The sequence below is a fragment of the Coffea eugenioides genome, chromosome 10, assembly GCF_003713205.1.
Source record: "Coffea eugenioides isolate CCC68of chromosome 10, Ceug_1.0, whole genome shotgun sequence".
Lineage (NCBI taxonomy): Eukaryota > Viridiplantae > Streptophyta > Magnoliopsida > Gentianales > Rubiaceae > Coffea > Coffea eugenioides.
In genome coordinates this window covers 24,509,760-24,530,326 of record NC_040044.1, presented here as the reverse complement: position 1 = coordinate 24,530,326, position 20,567 = coordinate 24,509,760, and positions in this window count along the sequence as shown.

Genomic DNA, 20,567 nt, shown 5'->3' with positions numbered 1-20,567 from the left:
AAATGCAGGTAAGAATAACATAAATCATCTACAACTAGACAACACCATGGAAAAGAAAATTTCCTAAACAATCCAACTTGTAAAATTACTTAAGAGGTAATCTATAAGCTTAAGCAGCAGTCCATCGGAGGGGAAGAGCTTATATTGTCCTCTAGGCAATGCAATAAATGAAGGAAAATATAGGCTGCAAAACCATGTAAAACCCATAGTTGGCAAGGGTAGCCTCAGCACAAGTTAGGACACTACTGAGTCATGAGAAATTTTGTGATTACATCTTTAACAGACATTATTCATGAAGCAACAATATACATTGGCAAGTAGAACACAAAAATGAAAATCCTATCCCTTACAATGCTTGATAATGAACAAAACGGAAAGATGATTACCAACTATCACTAAGAAGCTCTATTTTGTTTGGCTATGAGCTCAAAACTATCACTAAAAGATTATCGTTAAGCACCTGATGATCCAAATGTCCAAATAGTGGAAAATATACAGGAATACAAGATTTATTATTCAATCCTTTATCAGCTATGTAATAGTTGTACCCTGAGCTGATTCGCCTATATAATGGAATAGAGAATCATAGAGGTTAAGCCAATACCTTAAAATTCAATCACCACAAAAAATTGCACAAGAAAGTAATACCTTAAGGACCACTACGAGCTAAAAGATTGCAACGACTATGGCAGTTTTTTTCCTACATGATTAGTATATCAATCTAATAAAATTCCCCACAAATTAGAGACCAAAACAAAGTAAACATTGAATTTGCAAGATCCATAAACCTAATTACCACTTCCATACACAATGTAGCAAGGTCAAAGAAAATAACACCATTCAAACAAACAAAAATTTACACTAAAATTAACTATCCAAAATATCAACATTTCAATTTCTACCTAATGAAAACAACCTCTGATGAGATGTTTCTGCACATGTGATAAGTGCCATTTTGTTAACATAGTTCAGCAATTGAGTTTCTTAATCTGAGAAGTCACCATGAAAGAAAAGAAAAGCTTGAGTTTAGTCAGATTTACCAATCCAATATCATCATTTTTGATGATGGAGTGCTTCATTATGCGCTTGCAGATATCAAAGTAGTCATAGCAGAATGGAATAGAGTAGCTTACATAAAGGCCAATCGGGACTTATGTACTGCACTTGGAATTGATTTTTCTATCTTCCAACCAAATAGTGTTTGCTTATTAGTGTATTTCAGGTAATATCTTGATGTATTGTTGTGGGTATTCCCTTTGATGCTGATCAATCGAAAGTAAGCTCATTAGAAAAAAGGGATAATAAGTATAGAAATGTCTATGACCCTGTGAGGTGAATCGTGCACCACTCCAAAGAAAACAAAATAAAAAAGGATAAAAACCATCCCTTGATTGTATATCTCAATTCCTCATCTTGTAACCAAGAAAAATGGATATGTAGAAACCAAAAAAAAGGGTTCCGAAGAAGAAAAAAATACGGTACTATATACAGTTTATAGACAGCACCAAACCAGTAACTTTGAGTGCGGAATTTCTAGGAGATCCCCCTAAGGCGAACCAAAGGGTTCGGTGGACTGCCTGCCCAACTCTCGTCGGGACCGCTGCGTGCTGCCCAAATTTACGCTCGAGAACTAGGTCGATATCCTTGCGACTTAAGTAAGGCTTGAGAGCGAATACCACGTGAACCATCTAGGGTATTTACGTTTTCCTTGCCACTTCGACTCAAATAGCGATTTTATAGTTTTACAAGTGAGTCTAAGTTTTACAAATATTTTACTTATGTCCTTTGGTTTCAATGTACTCTTTTCACTACCAAAACCATATTTATACTTTGTACTAGTACGTATTCGACTTGTCTTTGACTCACTTACATCTTTGATGGTTGAAGCATAATGTGTTCGTTTGATTATTAGGGTTCCTTGGTGATTGAGAGTATTATCCGGAAGGAATCTTTGGACGTTATTTTGCTTAAATAGGTGAGTGTTCCTTGTTGTTATGTTACTCTTGACTATATGCCTTGTTCCATGTTATGGATATTTGATTGAATGTTAAATGCTTTCAATGATTGCTAAAAACAAGTTTTCTAGGCGAGTGTGTACTTTATCGCACTCGACTTAAATGAATGTGAAATTTTCAATGATTGAATGATTATATATGCATGAATGTAAGCATTGGCTGAACTGGGTCCTGCCCTTCGTTACTGATCGACTCGAGCCAGAAGCGGACTCGGTCGGGCGATTTAGTGACCCTGGGTGAACGTTTGGTATACTCGAGTATTACCTTGTTGTCGGGTAGAGTCTGGCCAACGTCCGGAAGGGGGTGAAATGAAATGAATGAACGAATGTCAATGCAAACGAGGGTTTTACTTACAAAAACGCATTTTCAAATAATTGGAGGAATAAGGGGAATGACAGGAGAATGAACGAACGAACGAACGAATGGCTCCTTGTGAGCTCGTATCCTTTTAATGAATGTGTTATTATCGCTTTCCATTGTAAATGTTTCTTGAACTATTGATACTCTATGATTAATGTATTGGATTGATTGTTTGATTATGTGTTCGGAACCTCACTGAGCTTTTAGCTCATTCCTTTAGTTTTGTTTTCCGTAACAGGGGACAGCGAGCAGGACGAGAGCTCTGTATAGACTAGCCTAGTCTAGTTCTTTGATTTTGTAATGGTTCTCGCCCTAGTGCTTGACACGGGCTGGATGTGATGCGGATACAGGTGTGTAATAATTAACTTCAACCTTGGGTCAAGGATCCTTTGGTCCACATTGGCGGTCCGATGACAAGATCAAGATCCAAGAGGGTGAAGGAAGCTTTACGAGCCTTGATCATTCACCATACAAGCAAGGAACAAGCTAAGTTTGAAGATTTGATGGACCATGAAGTTACTTTGTTCACTTGTACGTTTGAAGTAAAGGAGTGATCTCATACTTGTTAGCTTAGTTGGTAGTTGTTTTAAGATTGTCCCGTTTAGTAGTTGTTAGGCGTTGAGTATTTTATTACTTATCGGGCCTTATCGGAAAGCCTTAAAGAGCTAGCTCTTTAAGCTCTTTTATGCGGACCGAATCTCTTCCAGGTTTATGTGGGCCGGATTTTGCCCTAGTTTTTAGCCTATAAAAAGGCACCTCTTGTAAGAGTAAAGGACAGAATATTACAACCAGAAATCGTGAGGAATTTTCCTTCAAGTTCTTAACCGAACTTACTCTTGAATTCTTGAGTTCATAGCTTAGGATTCAAATCAGACTTTATCGATTAGCTTGTTCCCTAATCGTGGTGTCGCTTCTTCCATCCTTATTTGCTTAATGTTGCTGATTACCTTTGTGTGTCAGAGGTCTTGAGTTCATGAGAACAATCGAGTTCAATTTCTGTTGGGAGGAAAGATCCAACTCTGATAATTACAATGTTGGGAGGTTCTAGGAGGGTCTTCCCCTAGGGTTGCCTATATCAGTTGGTAATCAGAGCATCAGGTTAATTCTCTTTTAATTGAAGTTGTTCATATCTTGTTAGTTTGTGTCTTTTGTCAAAAAAAAAAAAACTGTAGCGATTACTGTTCATCGTACTGTTCCTGAAATACTGTTCATCGTACTGTAGCGTAATGTTCACGTTACTGTTCATCCGAGTAAAAAAAAACTGTTTGGGTGTTGTCTTTTTTTGTGTTTTCTGTCCAAGTTCTTGGGTCTATTATACTTGTGTTTGGGTTGTTAGGGTTTAAAGACAAAAAAAGAAAAAAAAAAGAGTCACGTACCTTATCTTGTTTTAGTGTTCAAGTTGCTAGAGTATTGCTGGAATTTTCTTTTGAGTATTGCTGAAATTCTGTTTTGCCTATTTCTTGAGAATTGGTTGTTGTTTTTACAAACCCTAGACACCGCAACATAATTTGGGGAAATTCTTGTGTTTCTTGAACAAATTCTTGAAGTTCTTGGACCACCAAGTCTTGTTTTGAAAATTCTTGAACAATAAACCAAGAACTAGGGATTTCTTGGAATTGGCATAACCTTTCATCCGTTTTCTTGAACTTGTTGGTGTGATCTGAATTTGTGTTCCTTGAAAAGCCGAAAAAAAAAGGAAGAAGAGAAGGAATTGGCTCTCACACAAAGGAAATCAAGTTTCCCAAATCTTGAGTTTCCAATTCTTGATTGGTCTCCAATTCTTGATTAGTCTCCAAATCTTGATTGGTTTCCCAAAAAAACTTGAGTCTCCAAATCTTGATTGGTTTTCAATTCTTGAGTTTCCAATCTTAATTGAATTTCAACGACCTCAAACTACCTAACCAGACCCCAAGCACCCCAAAATCAGTTTCCAAAACCAAACCTAAACCGCCACAAACACCTTAGCCACACCGCCTTTAAATTCTTGGGTTTCTAAAATCGGTTGAGCTAGTCTTTGCGAGCCGATTTCCCTGAAATTTGAGGACTGGTTCTTGCATTATTTGAACATCCCAAAATCACCACTTACCCTCCAAAATACTGACCAGAAACTCAGCAAAACAGCAGCTCAAAAAAAATAAAAGTTCCAGCTTCGGGTAGAGTTTTTCTAGGATTTACAAAATTCTGATTTGTGTCTTATTACTTGCTTATAGGGTAATTAATTCTGGAATTTTTTAGAGTTTGAGTTGTTTTAAGAACTTCGAGAAGGAAAATTGAGAGTGAGTGTGTTTTCTTGAGTGATACACGAGTGCTTTGCAAGGTAGACTAGGATACATTTGTTTTGCAGGTTTGACAATATGTCTCAAGAGGGGAACATGGCCGAGCCGTCTGAGACCGACGTGTCACTCAAACTGGTGCTCCAAACTCTTCAAAAACAAGCGGAGAGACATGAATTTGCGATGGCACAAATATCGGACAGGTTGGCTGCCATTGAGATGCGAGGTACCGGAGATACACACCATAGGGTTTCGAGTGTTCAGAGTGCTGATCATGATGCGGATGATGAGGGGTATCATTCTCACATCTCATTTCGATCAAGGAGAAGCCAAGAGGGAGCGAGGGAAGGTTGAGGCCGACCTAGGAGAATCGATGACAATCTTGGGTCCATCAAGACCAAGATGCCTACCTGTCATGGGAAAAATGATCCTGAAGCTTACTTGGATTGGGTTAGGCGAGTTGAGCAAGTGTTTGAAGTCCACAATTACTCCGAAGATAAAAAGGTGAAACTTGCAGCTATTGAATTTCAAGATTATGCATCTATTTGGTGGGAGCAAGTATGTGCCACAAGAAGGAGAAATAGGGAACAACCGATTGCCACTTGGACTGAAATGAAGCAAGTAATGAGGAAACGATTTGTACCCTTCCATTATACGACGGACTTGTACAATCGAGAGAACGAACATAAACTCAAGCAAGAGAATGAATCTCTCAAGAGGAGGGGTTCCATGCAATCTACCTCTTTAAAGCCGGTTTATGCAAGAGGTGATAAGAAGGTTCATTCAGCATTTTCTAAGACTAAACTTAGAGTTGAACCACCTCATGCGGAGTCATTTTGGGAGACATATCAACGTCTTCTACACCAAAAACAAATGGAGTCAAATGGATGCTATCAAAGTGAGTTTTCTAAGAAGGAGATAGCTGACCCTATTCCCAACAAAGGAGTATCTCATCCTATTGAACCATTTGTTGAGGAGGTTGATGATGAGAAAACAATCGAGGGCGTTAAACTAGATAAAGAGATGAAAAAATCTGATGAGATGAGTGGTAAAAAGGAAGAAAAGAGAGAAAGTGAGACGATTGTGAGCAAAAATGTGAGGGCTTATTGTTTTTCTAACGAACTTACCTTTACTTTATTTAGTGTTTCTTCATTTGTGCAGATTAAGCAAAGTCAAGTGAAGTTAGTCATGCCATGCTCCATTCCAAAGTCACTTGTACAATTCACTAGTTTCCATGGAGTTTGTCTTTTAGGAATTGAATCTATTTGGAATCATCTCATGGAACAATCTCAATTCAAATCTGTCCATACCAAAGGGGAATCACGTCAAATCCACCATGAAGGGAGAATTCCGAAATTTGACTCTCATTTGCTACCTATGGGTCATTCATCATCTTTACCTTCTTTTGAGTATAATTTCCATCCTAACACTTGTATTTCTTATCCAGATTTTGAAGAAAAGTGTAAAAGGCTAGCAATGCCTTCTCAAATTGAATCAATTGGTGAAAGGAATGATGAAGTGTCAAAGGGAGTTTTCACACTTAAAACTTGTTCTATACCTTCTTACCATTTAGTTGATAATGTACCATTACTTCTTTACCCGATTTCAAATTTGTTTCAAGTTGAAGTTTATTTTGTTTTTGTAGGTTGTAAAGCTGTCCACAATTTTCCAGTTTTGATTCAAGACTTACAACCTGATTTTGTGCTTATTCCAACTAAATGTGGTGATCTTTCATGCTTATTCACTCCGCCAAAAGCTGGTGGCCAAGTGCTCAATTTGTCAACTTCAACTTGTGCTAGTTCGAGTAACTCTCATGAAGTGGAATTCAATTGTTTGCTACCTTATATGTTGGAAGATGAGAAATTGTGTGTCACGCAAGATCCCAAAGCTGTCCTTCACAAGTTGTTTAGTGCCTCATCCATGCAACAAGTTACTCCCATTTTATCCAAGCAAGATGATTCAAATCACTGTCAACTAGTGCTGGATTTTACACCTTTGCACAATCAAGGTGTCAATGTGAAGATCCATGACCAAAGACTAATTAGAGAGTTTTGGATTGCCACTTGGGATTTTCACACGCCTTACACAAGTTCTTTCCTACCTTGGCGCATGTCCTTGTTTGAGCGCTTCCCGAAGCTGACCAAACGACATGCAACATGGCTCGTAGTCATTCGTCTACTTCCAACACTGCTGTCCTTTAAGCGCACCATCGATTTGTGGACAACTCACTTTCAAGAGGAGACTTTGAAGATTCGAGGACGAATCTTTTCGAGGAAAGAGGGAATGATGCGGATACAGGTGTGTAATAATTAACTTCAACCTTGGGTCAAGGATCCTTTGGTCCACATTGGCGGTCCGATGACAAGATCAAGATCCAAGAAGGTGAAGGAAGCTTTACGAGCCTTGATCATTCACCATACAAGCAAGGAACAAGCTAAGTTTGAAGATTTGATGGACCATGAAGTTACTTTGTTCACTTGTACGTTTGAAGTAAAGGAGTGATCTCATACTTGTTAGCTTAGTTGGTAGTTGTTTTAAGATTGTCCCGTTTAGTAGTTGTTAGGCGTTGAGTATTTTATTACTTATCGGGCCTTATCGGAAAGCCTTAAAGAGCTAGCTCTTTAAGCTCTTTTATGCGGACCGAATCTCTTCCAGGTTTATGTGGGCCGGATTTTGCCCTAGTTTTTAGCCTATAAAAAGGCACCTCTTGTAAGAGTAAAGGACAGAATATTACAATCAGAAATCGTGAGGAATTTTCCTTCAAGTTCTTAACCGAACTTACTCTTGAATTCTTGAGTTCATAGCTTAGGATTCAAATCAGACTTTATCGATTAGCTTGTTCCCTAATCGTGGTGTCGCTTCTTCCATCCTTATTTGCTTAAGGTTGCTGATTACCTTTGTGTGTCAGAGGTCTTGAGTTCATGAGAACAATCGAGTTCAATTTCTGTTGGGAGGAAAGATCCAACTCTGATAATTACAAGGTTGGGAGGTTCTAGGAGGGTCTTCCCCTAGGGTTGCCTATATCAGGATGTGTGGTGAATTGAGAACCTTTGTATATTCGATGTTTGTACTCCCTTTTGAGATAGTAATGTACATAAGTTTTGCTTTAAGTTTTGGATTGTCGTTATATTTATTCTTGTGGGTTTATTCTGGTTTTGTTTGAGGGTTGAAGTGAACGACTGAGTCCCGACGAGAGCTGGAGAGGCAGTCCGCCGAACCCTTTGGTTCGCCTTAGGGGGAGGTGGGGTTGTCACAAGATCACGAGAGAGTGAAGCACAAAAATATAAAGAGAAAGTGGAGTTATACAGTACCCATACCACATGGCCAAATCTAGTTAATATTTTCTTTTCTTGACTGCAACTAATTGAGAAAAATTCTGAAGGGAAAAAATTTTCAGAACATAACGTGAACTTTATAAATACCAGATCTTTGAGAAACAAAACAACAGACCTGAAAAAGTAAAAATCATGCTAAAAGATAAAATTGACTCCAAATTTCCGATTGCTATCAGCCAAGAATTGAAAAAATAATTAGCAAGTACTTCCAAAAAATAATTATTAGCTGATTATAATTAGCCAAGAGAAAACCACCAAAAAAGGCCAAAATCCTAAACTTCCAATTAGCAAGCACCGATTGTTTATGCTTGATCCCTCCCCATCAAAAAAAAAAAACAAAAAAAAGGATAGAGACAGGCTAATGCATTTCAAACATTAGCAGTCATGCATTAGAAAAGCAAAAAGTTAACCACAGTATGTGACATTAAATGTTGGCAAATTCACCTGCTAAATACATTCTCTCAATTAGAATTGTGTACTACCATCCATAAACCATTCACAATTTGAAGAAATGTAAGCTCATTTAAGTATCTTGTTCAAATCCACAAGAAATTTTAGCACCATCAACCTGCAAATTACATACAAACAAGCTCAAATTTGGATGGAATCAACCATAATTAATGCAAACTAAGTACTACATTTCATCACGAACCAAATTTAACAGAAAAATAATTACTACTATCACCTTTTTGGATGAAAACATTATGCATTATTATCATTTTCATATCCAAATAACTACCTTTACCAAGCATCCACCTCATTGTAATATAACTCCTTTCCCCTTTACCCAACCCCTATAGCATCATGTAACTCACTTTTTACATTATCATCGAGTAAATAAAAACAGATCATTAATTGAAGCCGTCCCGCTCAAGGAATAAAAACTTGCATTACAGTTCCCTACCCATCCTAAACTTGGCATCAGACCACATCAATTTGCATAAATGATTATTCTAAGCAATTATTTCATGTGAACAGATACGGGCCATAAATGTACACACATAACAAAACAAAAAATCGTATTTTCCATGTAAAAATGTGAATATGGCATTTTTCCCAAGGACTAAATTTTCTCATACTGAACCTTACCATAACTTAATAGAAAACTCATTATTCTTGCCTAAAATCTAATAAAAAAACCTTTGGCAGGTAGTGTAGGCAGATGATCTAGTGTATTGCTGGCATAATAAAGCTCTAATAACTTAACAAAATTGTAAACCCACTAATAAGTATTCATTAGCTAAAATGAGTCTCATTTTGAAAATACTCCAGAATATTCATGTTTTTGCACGAATATACCTTGGCTCTGCATTTTCCAGTAATTATTGCAATAGCAAAATGATAAGAAATGATTGCAAAAGATCCTCTCATCTGATTTAAATAAATAAAAAAAGCAATCTGTTCCAATACAAATCTAGATTTGGTCACAATGAACGAGAACCAATCTGTCATGCCATCGACATAAAACATATACGATCCAAAATATTCAGTTCAAGAGAATTAACCAACTAATTAAAAACATTGCCTGCAATTCATCAATTTGTTATAATAAAAATAAAAAATTCACCATAATTGCATTCACAAAATAGTCACACCAAGGACAACCTCAAGAAAATATGTGATACCCTATATTAAAGAACAACATATGGTAGAATTTGTTGATTCACATACCAATTCAAGTTCAATGGTAAATTAGAATAGCCAAAATTGTTCAAAATACCAAGAAAATAACAACTTGGGATCCATTTATCTCTAATGGCAGCTTGCTCAACAAAATCCACTAGCAAGGAGGCAACGGCCATTTTGTTCACTGATATTGCAATGACAAATACAAGAAAAATCAAAATGATTTAGTAATTTATTCAAGACGGCACAAAAATGGAAAAACAAGACCCATAACTCAGTATCATAGAGTGCCAACAACCAACTACAAAATTCTTAAATTGGCATATACTCGTATCTAGAACCACAGGTACAAGAAAATTTAAATGCAAAATCAGATCCTAACATGAATATGAATATTAACATGACAATGAAAACAACAACCACATCATAGTAGCTCTATTAGTTTTTTTTTTAAGAAGGTAATAATATGATCATTCCTTTCTTAAAACTTCGAATCCATTACCTTAACTAATCCAATCTCCTTAGTGTTGCTGCGGAAGCATTGTCTGCACCACATCAGGTCATACTTTCTGATAATACCATGGGAGTTTCCACACACAAGGCTGTCAAAACAAACCAACGTATAACCATAAGCAACAAGTCAAATCATCAAATAATTCAATCAGGTATTTAAAAAAGAAAAAGCACCAACCACCAGGAGGAGAAAATATCCACGTGGTTAGGTACAATTCTTAAAATGCCATAGTGAATAATACCGTTATCACTACAAAATACTACTTACAACAGCTTACTAAACTCCCAAAATTCAGTCGAGCCATCAACGACACAAGGCTTTTTTAGCATGAAAATCACATTGACCTGTCATTAGGACCAATTTAACTTGAAAACAAGATTATATACCATATGATCTAGTATACAAGGCAGTACACCATGAACCTACAATTTCTTGAAATCCAATCAAGGACTCCAGCATCACTGATACAAACACCAGATTATACTGGTAGACAAAACCACAATAAATGGGACTAAGAACGATACAATAAAAAAAGATTCAAGAACCCCACATGATAAATATTCAGACAGAATTAGACAACTGAAAAAAGATGAAAAACAAGTATTTTATTTCAGGAACATTGAACTGCTTTTTCTATTTTCTTCCTTAAACTGAGAAGGTTCGAGAAGCATGGGAAACAATGTTAAAGAATACACTTTTTTGAGAAAATAACCTTATAGAATCTACCTTCAAAAGGGATAAACAAAACTTACAAAACCACATGAAGATGGTGGAGGAAATTTCCAGATTATGTACCTGCAACATCACAACATCATAAAAGGGAAAAAAATTAGACAACTAATCTGGTAAATAATAGGAGACAAAAAATACCAAAAGGCCAAATATCTGAGGAAAGGACACGAGGTGCCAGAAAAGACAGCAATCATGATACTTATGCAATAGCAATGAAATGGAGGCTACATTTCCAAAAGAGGGCAGTAAATGCAACAGCACAAGTATGATCAGTCTAGAACAAAATTTTCATTATATGCTAATTCAGAGCCAACTACAATGTCACAAAGTAATAGGCAATAGACATGAAACTTCCAATACAAGCCCTTACACATAAACTCCCAATTACAAGGCTAATTTGTAAGAAATTCCTGGGGAAGTGTTACCATATCAAAAAGAAAAGAAAGTTAACTGATTTAATCCAGTTCTTTGGATTATAGGGATAACAACACATTTTCTGTGTCCTAGTTGGCCCAAACAGAGACAAAAGAAATCTAGCAAAATTAAAACAGAGAGGATGAAGCTACAATCTTTGCAATTTCAAGGCCTATACATTTAAAATAAGGTTAACGACTACTGATGATGGTCTTTTTTCATTTAAATAGGTTTTGGGAAGATTTTCAGTTCAAATATGTCTGAAATTTTCTATATTTCTGTCTAATTTCTTTCCATAACTTTCCACAGAAAAAAAGTGAATATAATAAGTAGAAAACACAAAACAACATTTCACCAAAAAAGAGAAATGCATTCTTATAGGATCCCATCAATAATACAAAGAATCCCATCAATAATTTCAATTTCATAACTCTCATTAAAAAGAAGCAAACAAAATTCGAATCAGTGATCAAAACTTGGACTTCATAAACGTCCATGCACTAGTCTAACGTTGGCGAATTCTGGGACTTGCGCATAATATTTACTATAGTTTCTTGACCTAATATAAGTTTGCCAGTGTCAAGTGAAAAAGGCGAATAATCTGCAACTCTAACCATCAAATGCTACCACCACGAGATGGGTTAAAAATTCTTCCGAGTGCAGTTCAAGAACTCAATAGAAACTGCTGAATCGAGTTACATTGCTCGAAAATTTACAATGAAACAAGAATAGAGAAGCGAAAAAGGAACTGCTTAGAATCAGAGGGAGAAAAGGGACTTACGAGGGCAGCACTAATCGGCGGGGACAACACTGGCAAGTGGCACGAGGTGTCAAAAATAATAGGAGAAAAAGAACTAAAAGACTAATAAACATAGTTTGGAAAAAATGAAGCAATAAGAGAATTTGAAGCAAAAAAATTCCAGCCAACTTTTCGATTTTGTTGTTGTCTATCAGAAAGAAATTGGAGAGAAAAAGTGCAGCTTTCTTCGTGATGATGAGGATGAGGATGAGGAAAAAGACGAGAAGAAAGAGAGCATGGGTCAGAGAGAGGGAGTCGGATGGCTAATTCTTCTTCTCATAAAAAATAATTGATGGCTAATTGATGGATTAAATTAAAATAAAAAATAAACTTACAGACCCGATTAGGCTGAAGATCCATTCTCTTCTCTTCATCTGCTTATTCTTCTTCACATCTTCTTTCTCTGATTAGGGAAAAAATTAAACGAAAAAAGACTCACAGAACCAACTTAAATTTCACGAAAAAAATGTAAAAACAAAAGCATACATGTTCTGATGAAGATCCATTTTTCCCCTTTCTGCTTCTTTTTTTCATGGCTTATGTTTTTCTTTGTCCCATTTCTCTTGCTGTAATATAAATCCAACAGATAGCCATGATATCTGGGAAAAAAAATTGAACTCAAACAGGTGGGCATTCGACGGTTGGACTGTTGTTGGCTTGTCCCTGGGGAAGAAAAGCAAAGAGAGGAAGAAGAGAGAAAGAAATGAAAAGAGGAAAGAGAAAGAGGAAGAGAAAGATGGAACCTTTCTTGGTTTCGAGCTCATCGGCCAAAAGAGAAATCGTGTGGCTCGAAAAAAGAAACAAAAATTGAATGACAAAGAATATAGACGGCAGCGGTGGTTTACCAAGGCACAGCTATCCCAAAAAGAAGATAAATGAACATTGCAACCAGGGCAAATGAGTAAGACATGACCCGTCACATTGAGTTCATTAACTACTCCAATTTTTATCACAATTTATTAGTCCAATCGGTGTCACCAAAAGGCTGCAAATAGGTACGGTGGGAAGAGAAATAGACCCAAATGTTTGAAGAAAAAGGACAGCTATTAATTATTGCTCTTTTGGTGGGTTCCATACAGCAAAACACTCAGGCTTACAAACGCACGACCCAATTTGCAGCCTCTGCATTAAAAAAAAACAAGCAAACACACACACACACATGGACGAACACACTCCAGCCAATAACAATTGGCCACATCAGCAAAACAACCATCCCTTTTGAGCCATAGCATTCCCTCTTTTATACATATGTTAATAAATAAACCAAAATATAGTGGGTTTGTTTAAATTTGAAGGTGTTTGGAGAGAAAATTATTTGAAAAGTTATTTAGAATAATTACATTAGCACTTTTGGTGATTTAATATATGTGAGTTGAAAAGGTAGTAGAAAATACACAAAATAGTTGTAAAATATATTTATGATACAAGTAAAATATTAATTGAAATTCTTTTTTATATCCATACACAGGTTATTTGGAAAAAAATTTTAGTATTATTTATTGTAGCATTTTGAAATGATGTATGTAAGATTAAAAGAAAAAGTGTCCTGGAAATAATAACAAAATTTTCTAAATAACTATTTGCAGATGAATTTGGTTTGTTTGAAAACAAAATTACAATGGTAAACAAAATTTGTTAGTTTTGTTTTCCAAGTGGCTATTTTTTTTTACCTTTCTACCTCACCCCACACCCTTCCTACCCATGATTGTCAACCATAAGATTCGAACCTTGGACTTGAAAGTGTGGAAAACTCTAGTAGTTCTCTCTTAACCAACCAACTTACTAAATTTTATTAATTGGTTTTCTTTTACTTTCTTCATAAATAATGGTAAATTATATTCGGTCCATGTGGATAGGAGATAATATGGAAAAAATTATCTAAAATAATACTGTACCAATTTTTGTAATCTGATGTATGCAATATAAAAAAACGGTTGAAAATAGTCTTTATCATGTAAACAGAATAAAATTTAGATTTTTTTTTGGCAAATCTTAATAACCAAACATATTGTGGATAAGAATAATGTCTAGAGTGCATAAGAATAATGTATGGAAAAACCACATGAACAAATGTCTATTCTGATCCAATTTAGAGCACACTTTTAGATGATTCGCATTTTCACCTAATGTTATTACATTCAGACATGTAATTGTGGGCTCCAAGGAGGGTATGCTAGGAGTGTATTTCCTGTCAATAGTAACTAGCACTTTTACGCTTCTAGTGCCCGCAATTGTTTTCTCAATGCATGTTCCCGTTCATTAAAAGTATATCCAGTTTCTGAAAAATTGGAGAAAAGTAGATAGGGTTAATCAATTTTGACTTCCTGAATTTTGAAGGTAATCACACTTTACCAGTTCTTAGCCTTAAAAATATACACTTTATCCCCTGTGAAAACTAGTCAAAGTTAGAAATGCATAAAAAGTGACTGTAATGACATTATTACCTTTTCTTTATGGAATTATCTATAACTTACTATTTTATCTCTTTTATCGCTAAAAAATATACATCTTCTATATGGTATCTAGTATATAAAAATAGCAATGTACAAATGATCAATTTTAGAGTTGAATGTTAAAATACAGAAGACCAATAAGGTATTAGATTGGTATTGTCAAATATTTATATAAATACTATAAGAAACAAAAATATCATTATCCAATATTTTCACACAATCTCTAAATACAGCTCAGGAGTCAAGCTTACAAAATAAAACCAAGAAAACCCACTAAAGAGTTAAGGAGTGCTCATGCGAGCGACTAACCAAATCTTAGACAAAGACTTTGCCTTCTCCACTCCCACTCTCACGTTCTCACTCCTGTAAGGAAAACAAAATTCACAAAATGAGTTAGAAATCTAGTGAGATTCCAAGAAAACAGGCAAGTAAACTAGCAGGCATGATACCATTAAGTCAAACCCAAATAGAGCAGGACATAATGCATAGTAAAGCAAGTAACCAGATAGATCATGCAATAGTATACAGTAAAGAACACGTTCATGGTAAAGGATATGGGCTGCTCTCAGGAGCAGGTTCCACCGCAACTTGTCCAGGGTCCGTTGACTCTCCGTCAACCATGGATTTATAATGTCTGTAGATCACCACTAAACGTCGATCTCCGTCCACCAATCTTCCCCCTACCGAGCCCGAACATCAAATAAATACCTAGGGTTCGTCAATCTTCTCGATCAAGTCCTTCCCGACTCGATTCAACCAACTAGCCCTGAGTTGGGTTGATAGCCTCAAGTATTCAAGTATTCAAGATTTGGGCTTATAACCCCAAGTATTCAAGTATTTAGGATTTGGGCTTAGAACCCCAAGTATTCAGGTATTCGGGAGTGGAGTCGTTGACTGTCATCCAACGCTCATACAGGTAATGATTGAAAACGTTAGTTATCACTTAACGCTTCGTATTCAGAAATGTCACGAGTAAATAGGTTAGAAACTACGCCTTTTATCCAAGGTTGCCCAACTTACCCGACCTCTCTGAAACTGGTCTCAAGCAAGAGTCCAACGAGAGCCTAGTTCAGCCGTTACCGACCTACATTCACGCATACCCATGAGTAGCCCAAATTTTCACTTATCCGACGTCTCGGATAAGGGTCCAAGGGTCTAATTCAACCACTACAAGAGGAATGCAGCCGGTCTACAATCATACACATATACATGCAAGTACGCATGCTGATACGAGCAGTGGGACCATCAGTAACTCATGCCAAGATGCTTGAGGGCTTTTTCAATTCAATCCATGATGTTCAAGACTCTATTAGAATACATGAAGTCGTAGAGGTGATGGAGCACTAGCTATTTGATCTTCATGTTTTTAGTATCACACGCAGGATCAATTATTTCAAATTCATGGAGGTCAAGTGCAAATAAGGACACACTCGCCTAGCCATGACCAAGTCACAAATAATGCCCAGCATGTCACATTTTCAAGCATTTCAACTATTTCAAGTCAAGATACAGGTCACATGCAAATCAAGTTTCTTGTACATGCATGAATGGGATATCAAGTGCTTAGTCAAGTTAGGTCAAGTGCGATAAAGTACACACTCGCCTATGAAATGCCAAATCAAGTGTCTAGTAAATTTCTAGCAGCAATGAGCATGGAACATGCAGTTAGAACACTTATCAATAGTCAAGTAAGCAAGACAAGAGAAAGCTTTGACAAGTTCTCCGCGGGGTTTCCTTCGAATTCCTCTTGAATACCTGAGACATGCACAATCAACGATTACCAATAATCGTTCAACCAAGGCAAAACAATTCCCCTCAACCTTTCTCTCAAGCATGCTCAATCTCTTGTCAAATTAAGAGAGAAACTCTTTTCACTTAACTACTAAGGTAACACTCAAGGGAAGATTCAAAAGTGCTCCATTTGTAAGTCAAAACGTGGCAAGAGTTTTCAATTCAAAAGTTAGCCAAACAGCCCAAGAGTTTAACAAAACACACTTGGGAAGGAAAAACCACTTTCACTTCCTTAACTCTTAATCTTTTGTCCAAGTTTTGATATATAAATATATAAATATAAATATATATATATAAATGAGCGTTCGAGTTTCCTAAAACTTATGAAGTCCAAACTTCACCAAACCACCATTTATTTCTTAGCAATAACACCAACAAATCCTCCAAGTTTTGAACATCAAGCAAGTGAAATTTTTTCACAAAACTCTTGGCATGGCGCTCCACTTTTCACCCCTTTTAATTCAAACTTGTTGCTCCTTTTAAAAGCACATTCGAGGGCAATTGATTAGCAAATTATGTTGAGCAAAATTTCACTTTAAAGTTAGAGGAAACGAGACAAATTTCAATCCAAGATTCGGCCAAAACTTTCCAAGTTTTGTTTGCCATTTCATAAGAAAAATCCAAGTTTTTGTAATGCTCTTTGAAAAGTCATAACTTGAATTTTGTAAGTCCAAAAATCATAAATCTTATATCGTTAAAAAATGGACTCAAAAGTCTACAACTCTCTGGAAGACACCTTTATAAAATTCAGCCCATAACTTAGTCAAATCTTAGCCTCAATTCATGGCTCAACCGAGTGCAAAAACAGGACAGTCTTGGATTTTCAGCCCACTTGAAAATTTTGTTGGTATTTATACAAAGTGAATCAAATCATGAATTGCACACGGTTAAAAGAGCTATGAATCTAGTTTCAAATGTAACAAACGGGACTCAATTTAAAATTTTCTACACCAAGATATAACAGATTTCCCAAAAATACTCAGAGTCTCTAGCGGGAAAAATTTTCAAAAACACTTGACTCAACCTTGCTACTTAAACTCATGATTTTTGGTTCAAATCCAACTCACAATCAAATTTTAATGTCTAACAAAGTTTGTGGAGCAAGATTTTCCCTAAAAGTTTTGAAAAATAAGGGCTAATAGCACTCAAAAGTTTTGGCCAGCAAGAAGTTTTCAAAACAGAAATTTTCCTCAAGTCATCTACCTAAATCAAGGTTTCAAAGAAACCCATCATCAACCCATCAAAGATCCAATCCACCACAATTAAAGACCATAAGTTCTAGGTTATAAAAGACACTAGTTCTAGATCATAAGGTTAGCCAAAATGTACAAATATCCAACCCATATATTGTCATACCAAGGCTTGAAAAATGCAAACCCTAAGTTGAAATTCATGGTCACAAGCTGAAATTTCTATAATGAACCTAAAAAAAGATACAAAGGTTAGATAATCCACATGGTAAAGCTAATAGATCATAGCAAAATTGAAAGGACCATATCAAAGCTGGAATTCATCATTTAAAGCTGGAAATTTCAATTCACTACACAAACCATGAAATTTTTCATAGAATCCACCATAATTAAGCCTTAAATCTACTAAAGTGCAAGTTAAAAGTGAAGAGATGGTTTCAAGCTATGGTTACCTTTAATCCTATGAAGAAGAGCAACCAAAGCTTCCTTTTTTCTCCAAATTCCTCCACCCAAGGTCTTCCTCCTTCTTTAAAGTTAATGCCTATGGATTGGATTGCAAGCTTATGGTGAAATCTCAAGATTCAAGCAAGAATTTCTAGGTTGCAAATGGAATTTATTTCCTCTCCTTTTCTTCTCCAAGAAGTCGGCCAAGAGGTAAGAAAGGAAATGAAATTTTTGGTCAATTTTTTTCTAAGATGAAGACTAAAACTAGTCTTAGTGAAAGTCAAAGCTCCAAGGCTTTAATGACAAATGGCATCCAAGGATTAATCCTCATCCTATTGTCTTTCAATTACTAAAATATCTAACCGACCTCTAATTATCCCTTAACACCTTATAAAATAATATCTGTTTGCACAAAACTCTTTCTAATCTTAAAAAATTTATGGCACGCACCTCACTAGTGGGTACTACTTCCATAATGCATTACGACCTTAACATGTACTAACTTATACAAGGAAAATGATTTAAAAAATTGACTCACTTATAAAAATATCTAGGAAATTAAAGCAATGAATTAAAGGAGAGAAAATGTATTCAAAGAAATAAAATAAATTATAAAATAATTTTCGAGTTCTCACACTTTCTCTCCCTTAAAAGAATTTCGCTTCCGAAATTCTCACCTTTACTCACAAAACTCAATTTTTATACGATTTTCTCTATTTCTTAAGAGTTTATCCTCACTCATGCCACTACCACGAATTTGTCTAGAGGAAAATCTTAATAATGTAATAGTTAAATTAACATGCTAAGAAAGATCAATGAAGGTATCAAAAGGTGTAAGATGATATGAACATAGGACTCGTTGATAAGAAGAAATCATAACTACGCAACTTGGTTACTACTCTCACTAGCCCTTAAACTCATACACTGTATATTGGCAAATCATCAACAACGTAAAGCCCTTTTCCTTTACAATTGTACCACGAGACCCGAATCACCCTCTCTAATCAAAATTTCTTCCTTTCAAATCACAAATGAAAAATTCTCGCTTAAATCCAAGGCTAAATTATGGTAATTGATTCATGCATGAGGACTCAATGCCGCTCAACCACAGACATTTAATATTACTAACTAAAATATCAGGCACCAAACTCACTGTTTCTAATGGTGTTACAACTTACTACACAAAGTTTCACAACACATAGTCCAATAAATGCAACTATTTTGGGTAAAATATCACTACTTGCAAACTTTGACTATTGCAACAGTTTTACCATCACGAAACTCATTTATTGGGCAATTCCTCACTTGATGTCCAATTTGGCCGCATCTAAAACATGCACTAGTTTTCAGATAACATGATCCAGAATGAATTTTGTCACAGGTTTCACACTTAGCAGCTACATCTCTCTTCTTAAAGTGTCCATTCTTTCTTTTCTTCTTCTCTTTATCCTTCATATCAAATTCATTTTCACTAATCTCTTTACGTTTTTCTTTAGTATCATGGGAGATTTCTTCACCCCATTTAATTTGGTTATTAGGAATGTTTTGAGATGTTACTTGACTAGGCAAATGCACCAATTCAAATTTATTCCGCACCTCCTCCGGTATCCCTTCATATTTCTTTTTCATTTCTATATTCTTATGCAGTAGCCCAATTTTCTCTGAATATTCTTGTTTTCATCATCCTTTCCAGTGCTCAGTTAATCTCTTTTGGAACTCTACTTTCTTTTGAAAAATCTTTATTTTCTTATGTATTTCAACCAAATTTGTCATCTCACCGGTTCACTTAAACTCAAGGTATAGCCTGCTAGGCAAATCAAAGGATCGAGATAAGTAACTAATTATAATTGAAAACTCTAGTCATATAACTTTTAAGTTCATTCACTCCTAATCCAACCACGAAAGGTTAAACTTAGCTATTCTCAAATGAGATAGACAAGGAAGTGGAATACAGATAAGGCAATACCTCAAGATGCTATGTCACTTATTCCTATTCTAAGGTCTTAACACAAGGGGTACCACTATCACTTATGCACATAGCGAAACCCTAAAGCATATTTCGTACATCAAAAGTTTCACACCCTACCTTAAACTTTTGCATACAGGTAGAGAACCTTAATCCTTCTTCTCAAAATCTTTATACATAATTCCAAAACTCTCAATCTCGGACGATAATAATCAAAGCCAAGTTTATACTTTGACGTAAATTGATAGGTATCATGGAAGTATAGACAAGGGTAGTTCATCAAGAACCGAACTACATTATCTAATATCACAAGAGGGGTAGAAATGCCAATATAGTTGCTGTTAAACTGCCTCAAAATCATGTAAACACCTATCAAGTTCTCGCGTTCATAGGAGAAGGAAAACAGGTCTTCAGTGCTAATTTCTCAACATACACTACAATCTAACCACCGTCTATAGAAACCCTACCCAAACTATTACTAGATTAGTCCATGATAGCAATCCTCAATCCAAATTTCTTGATCGGTTCAATTCCTAAAGTCAAATATTAGAATCTTCTGTGCCTTAACCTTTGCCATCAAAACTTATTTCAATTATAATCAAGAAACTGACCTTTATTCTAGTGCTCTCCACTTTTTGGTAATAGGGTATAAAAA